The 6,535-nt window shown below is 47.8% G+C and overlaps 1 protein-coding gene across 1 annotated transcript in view; it reads left to right on the top strand.

The window, feature by feature from the left end:
- Positions 1-6,054: 6,054 nt before the first annotated feature.
- The window catches only part of Caprin1 (cell cycle associated protein 1), a 43,985-nt gene continuing 43,504 nt past the window's right edge, over positions 6,055-6,535 (top strand). The window contains exon 1 of the mRNA XM_005384149.2: positions 6,055-6,231. The gene's annotated coding sequence lies outside the window, so the exon portion shown is untranslated. The remainder of the gene's footprint in view (positions 6,232-6,535) is intronic.

The raw sequence follows: 6,535 nt of genomic DNA, 5'->3' as shown, positions 1-6,535 counted from the left end.
TTGGTCTTTTTGAGACAGGGTCTCGCTATGCAGTTCAGGCTGAACTTGAGCTCACTTTGTAGCCCAGGATGGTCTCGAACTCACAATGATCCTCCTGCCTCAGCTTCCCAAGTGCTGGGATTACAGGCGTGCGACACAACGCCAGGCTGATGTAAGTCTACCCTGAGGTTTTTTTCTTTTTTCTTTTCTTTTCTTTCGGTACCGCAAATTGAACTCAGGACCTTGCACTTACAGGCAGGCATTTGTGTCATTGAGCTATATCCCCGGCCTAATAATTGTGTGTTGTCCCATGCATTAAAGGAAAAATTTAGGCACATCCTTGACCTCTATCTATTGCATACAACATTACCTCCTCAGGCTGTGACAATGAAAATACCTATAGGGCCTGGGATATAGCTCAGAGGGGGAAGTGCCTGCCTGGCAAGCAAAAGGTCCTGAGCTCGATTCCTGGTACCAAAAAAAAGAAAAGAAAGAAAGAAAGAAAATACCTGTAGACACTGACATTTTCAAATGTTTCTGAGGAGCAAAATCACCACAGACTGAAAACGATTGAAATAGTAACATGAAGTTACTATGGTGTAGAGGCATATACCTGTAAGGCTAGCACTTAGGATACTGAGGCAGGAGGATTGCTTGAGTTCAAGGCCAGCCTGAGCTGTACAGTGAGTTTAAAATGAGCCTGAGCTACATAATGAGACTCTGTCTCAAAAGCAAACATAAGCTGGGCATGATGGCCCATGCCTGTAATCCTAGTACTCGGGAGGCTGAGGCAGGAGGATTGCTTGAGTTCAAGGCCAGTCTGAATTACAGAATGAGATCCTGTCCCCACAAAAAGGAAAAAAAAAAAAAATAGCCCAGACCAACATGAAAACAATGGTGCAGTTAAATTAAAAAATATGCAACTCGCACAAGTAACTCTATGAAAGATTTTATTGCTGTGGCTAAAGTATTTAATCTATGATGCTGAACACATCATATAGCTTCTAACAATGCTCATTAAGAAATGATAAGCCGGGCATAGTGGTGCAGGCCTGTAATCCTAGCACTTGGGAGGCTGAGACAGGAGGATCATTGTGAGTTTGAGGCCAGCCTGGGCTACATAAGCGAGTTCAAGGCCAGTCTGGACTACACAGTGAGACCTTGTCTCAAAAAAAAGAAGAAATGATAGTAGTTTTTGAAAACTGAAAATATATTCTAAATGTATTGTACTTCTACAAATTAGGATGCTGTAGTTTTAACTGTCATTACAATTAAGAAAAGGTGGACAAGCTGGGCCTGGTGGCGCACGCCTGTAATCCCAGCGCTCGTGAGGCTGAGGCAGGAGGATTGTTGTGAGTTCGAGACTCGCCTGAGCTCCAAAGTGAGCTCAAGTCCAGCCTGAACTGCATAGTGAGACCCTGTCTCAAAAAGACCAAGAAAAAAAACCAAACAACCATAATAATATGTTGTATAACTTTTTTATTTTTATTTTTTTGTTGTATAACTTTAGAACCATGGTTTGGGAACTCTTGTGAAAGTGTTCTCCACACATAGACATATTCAGCTGGGAAAACCAAAGGGTATGTCCTACTTCTTCAGTGATAAAATGACCCTATGGGGGCTGGGGATTTAGCTCAGCAGCACAGTGCCTGCCTGGCAAGGGCAAGGTTGTGAGTTCGATTCCCGGTACCAGAAAAAAAACAAAAACAACAACAAAAAAGACCTTATATTACTGTATGGCTTTAGATTAGGAGGAAAAAAAGGCTGTAGCATGACAGTAACATAGTAGAAAAATCACATAAAAGCTTTTAGTCCTGTCCCTGTCAAGGAGAAACAGACACATTTGGCTTACTGAGATCATGGCGTTGGGCTGGTCAGGAAGTCAGTCAAAAGGCTTGTTTTGTTTTGTATTTACTGGTCTTCCTGGACTTGCTGATACTGAAAGAAGGTCAGAATATCAAAAGAATGAGATGAAAAAGCTGCATGCAAGAAGTGAAAGCAGACAGCCATGCGTGTTCACCAGGTGTTTTAGATTCACCCAGTTTCTGACAGAACGTCATCCCATGAGCCCCTCCTGGTTGGGCGGGGTCATATGACGAAGGCTCACCTTGCATGTTTGCCTGTGCAGAGCATTTAACTACTAGTGTTCTCTTTCCATACAGCACAGTAATGCTTCCCCATCAGCCTGCATCTCCTGAGTGACGACCCCGAGCAGAGTGTTCTACTGAACTGTGATGCATGTGTATCAGTTTTAAGACAGGAGTTTGCAAATTTTTCTTTTCTTTTTTTTCTTTTTTTTCCCCAGTACGGTAGCCATCAGCCACAGGTGGCTGTCCAACATTTATTTTATTATTTTTTACACAGATCACATTCATCATAGAGAATTTGTATCTATATATGATATAACTTCTTTTTTCCTCCACTCCCCTACTCTCCCTTCAACCTCTCCCCTCCTCCCCTGAACATTCTTTTTCTTTTTTATTTTAAAGAAAAAAATTCAAAATAATATGATAGGAGGGTAATATGTACGTTTTTCTTTAAAGGAAGAGATAGTATTTTAGGTGCTGCACACTCTACCGTCTATGTACAACCAATCAACTTTGCTCTAGGTGTACAGAAAATATGTACTTGAGTAGACGTGGCTGTGTTCCAATAAAACTTTATAAAAACAGATGAAGGGCCAGTTGGCCACAAGACTGTAGTTTGCAGATTGCTGTAAGTCACAGAACTCTTTTTTAAAAATGTTTTGAGAAAGGGTCTCACTATGTAGTCCAGGCTAGTCTTGAACTCACTGTGTAGTCCAGGCTGTCCTCAATCTCAGGCAATCCTCCTGCCTCAGCCTCCTGAGTGCTGGGATTATAAGTGTGGGCCACTATGCCCAGCAGTCACAGAACTCTTGAGAGTTTCTGTTGCAACGTAAGCGAGGCTATCTTGACATCATTTGAGCTGCAAAAATTGTACAAAGTATTTGTGCCAGGCATGCTATTGCTTGGGGTCTTTCTTGATATCCTCTGGGATAAGATAAACTTCCCAGTGAGAATCTTCGTCATATGTGTTGACTTCTATATCTTGCTTGCCCTCAAAAATATTTTCTTTTTTCTTGACAAAAGCCTTATTTAGCTTCCATGAGTGTCTTGGTTACTTTTCTCCTGTTGCCGAGACAAAATACCTGACACCCAAATTTAAGGAAGGAAAAGTTTATTTAGCTCACAGCTTGTAGAGGTTTCAGTCCATAATCAGCTGGCTCCAAGGCAGGGTGGCACGTGGCTCTATAAGGTCCAGCCTTTCCTGGATGCCCTGCAGGGCATCTTCCATGCTGTGGTCTGCTTAGCCCTGGGAAGAGTGACGGTACATGCTTCCCACCATCCATGCTGGCCAGCCTGGCCACGCCCCCTGCCCATGGCCAGCACCAGATCAAGATGTAGCGGACTATGTCCCTGATCTGCCGCTATAATAAGAGCCGCTTCAGCTTCCTTACCAATGCCTATTCTCTGGTGCAGCAAGGTGTCATCATTAAGAGGAGAGGTGGACAGATCCCCTGTCCCCTGGCTGTACAGGCCTTTGCCACCCACCTCAGCTACATCTGCAGATACGATGACAAGTACATGAAGCTGGGCGTGGTGGTGCATGCCTGTAATCCTAGCACTCAGGAGGCTGAGGCAGGAGGATCGTTGGGAGTTTGAGACCAGCCTGGGCTCCAAAGTGAGCTCAAGGCCAGCCTGAACTGCATAGCGAGACCCTGTCTCAAAATGACCCCCCCCCCAAAAAAAAAAAAAAGTACAGAAAGTACTTCACCTCTCACAAACCCAACAAGACCTGGCAGCAGGTGTTCTGGTTTGCTATCAGCGTCGCTGTCAATAATGCCTACATCCTGTACAAGATGTCAGGCACCTACCACATGAGCAGGTATAGCCGGGCACAGTTTGGGGAGAGGCTGTCAGGGAGCTGCTGGGTCTAGAGGATGTGTGGCCGGCCCCCTGAGGCCAAGCAGGCCCAGGCATGGCAGGAGGGAGGAAGAAGGAGCCTGCCATCACTGTTGCCTGCCACCAGAGACCTCCTGTGTGAACAGCGTGCCCCTTGGCAAGTGCCCTGTCCGTTTTTAGACATCCGCAGAGCCTGTGGGGCAGAGTGTAGGTGACCACAGGGAGGGCTGTGGCCTGGTATCACAAGAGGCAATATGTCCTGCCGGGTGGGTCTCCTGGCTTTAGGTTTTTTCCTTTTGAGAGGGTGCTATGTAGTTTAGGGTGGTTTTGAACTCATTATGTAGTCCAGGCTGGCCTTGAACTCTCGGCAATCCTCCTGCCTCTGCCTTCTGAGTGCTGGGATTACAGGCATGTGCCACTGTGCTGTGCCCAACTCCTAGCTTCAGCTTTTGCTCCACCCCTTTTTTTTCTTTTTCATGTGATCCACCCCTTTTCTCATGCTTTCTATAAACTATGCAACAACAAGCATGGTTAAAAACACAGATTGATCATCATGAAACTAAGACTTCCCATTTCACTCTGCATATGACGAAGTTCTCAGGGTGACTTATCAGGTCCTGCAAGACTGGCCTTCCTTTTTATGCCACCAACATCATCTGCTACTTTTGTCTTGCCACTGCAGCCTCTTTGCTGATCCTTGAACCCACCATGTATAGGTCATCTTTTTTTTTTTTTTTTTTGAGACAAAGTCTCACTGTGTAGTTTAGGCTGGTCTTAAACTCACTGTACAGACCAAGATGGCCTGGAACTTATGGCAATCCTCCTGCCTCAGCCTCCTGAGTGTTAAGATTATAGGCATGAGCTACCATGCCCAGCCCACATACTTCATCTCAGATCTTGGTCCTTGGTATTTCCTCTACTGGAAAATTGTTCCTCCAGGGTAACTGCTTGGCCTTCTTCCTTACTTCCTTCAGGCTTGGCTTATATGTCACCCTGTAAGGCTTTTTCAGGCAGCCTATTTTTTTTCTTTTCTTATCACTTCATTATCTGATTATGTATTTTTCTCTTAGACTGTATGCTCCATAAAACGATTCTTCTTTTGTTCACGATCTCTAGCACCGGAGAGTCCCTAGCACACAGTCAGGTGCTCAATAAATATTTGAATGAATAGATAACAGACTGCCGTTAACTGGAGTATCTCCAGGCCTGAGGCTGTAGTTGTTTCTCTGGGTTCCCTGAGGATGCACTGTTGCCAGCCAGTACTTACTCCCCAGGAAACAGTGGGTTTAGTAGAACCCTTTTTCATGGAATTTAAATTATAAGCTGGTTATTTTACTGTGGGCATATATCATGCTGCTGAGTTTTCCACTGGTTATAGTCACTTTAATGCATTTTCCTCTACCACTTGGTTTCTCATTTCCTCTTCCCTGTCCAAACCTACCCCACCCCAAATCTGGAATAATTCTCTTACCTAAAATTTTTTGTTATGTATTTCACTCAACCTTCTTTTTGAAGTTTTACATAATTTTAAAACAAAAGGGAAAAAAAAGCCTCGTAATTCATAATACTCAGGCCTGTGGAACAAACACCTTCTTGGGGTAGCTGAAGACTATTTCTAATGTGAGCCCGGAGTTGTAAGACTTCAAAAGCCACCAACCATGGTCATGCCCGATACGTTCTACAGAGAACGCCTCGGTTGCTGGGTGATTGTTTTGTGGGGAAGCGCCGAGATGTCTTTTTTCAGAAGCCCTTTTAGGGTGAGGGCGCCTGCACGCTCTGCGTACGAAGGAATTCTAGAAGCTGGGATCGCACCACCCACCGCACGCACCCCTACTCGCGGAAACCTCCCTCCGCCCCCCACCAAATAAGGGATCTCCACGGGGCAGTCGCCAGCTCCAGAGCCAGCTGCTTGACACCTATTGTCCCCGTTTGGACGTCAAACGACTTCGCCTGAAGGACCCCGACTTCGATTCAGCTCATAACTCAAGGTAACACTGCTGCCGCTCCCAAAGCCCGTCGCAACTTGTGGCGAGTGGTTGCACCCCGCGGCGTGGGGGCTTAGGGAGGACTGGCAGAGGCCGCCCAGCGCGCCATTTACGGCAGGCGTTCGCGCCGGGCAGCCCGAGCGGCTCGAAGGCCCCATCGCCGCTGCTCCCGCCCCTCGCGCCCGGAGGGCTGGCTGGCTAAGTCCCTCCCGCTGCCGGCTCTCGCCTCACTAGGAGCGGCTCTCGGTGCAACGGGGACAGGGCGCCCACGGAGCGCACGACACTGCCCGGAACGCAGCGCCACCCTTGCCTCTCGCGATCTCCAGCGGCTCCGCGCGCGCACGGTGAGCGCCACCGGGGACCGAGGCGCCAGAAGGGAAGAGGGCAGCTGCGCCCGAGTGTCCTTTACCTCCCGATCGCCTGGAGCGTCGCGCGGAGCTCGCCCAAGTCTTCCCCACCCCCTCCCACCCCGCTCATTTCAGTGCCCTTCTCCACCCGTGCCCCGATATCTCGCGGCCTCCCTCCCCTCCTCCTTCGGAGGGGACGCGTCCTGCCCGCCCCGTTGGGGATCGTTGCACTGGCCGTTGGTGGCCGCTCTGCGAGGCTCCGCCCCCGGCACGAGCTCGGTGCCCCGGGGCAGGCTGGCCG

The sequence above is a fragment of the Chinchilla lanigera genome, unplaced genomic scaffold (assembly GCF_000276665.1).
Source record: "Chinchilla lanigera isolate Chin_1 unplaced genomic scaffold, ChiLan1.0 scaffold00021, whole genome shotgun sequence".
NCBI lineage: Eukaryota > Metazoa > Chordata > Mammalia > Rodentia > Chinchillidae > Chinchilla > Chinchilla lanigera.
The sequence above is the reverse complement of the archived record's forward strand: the minus strand, read 5'-3'. Positions and strand labels throughout refer to the sequence as shown.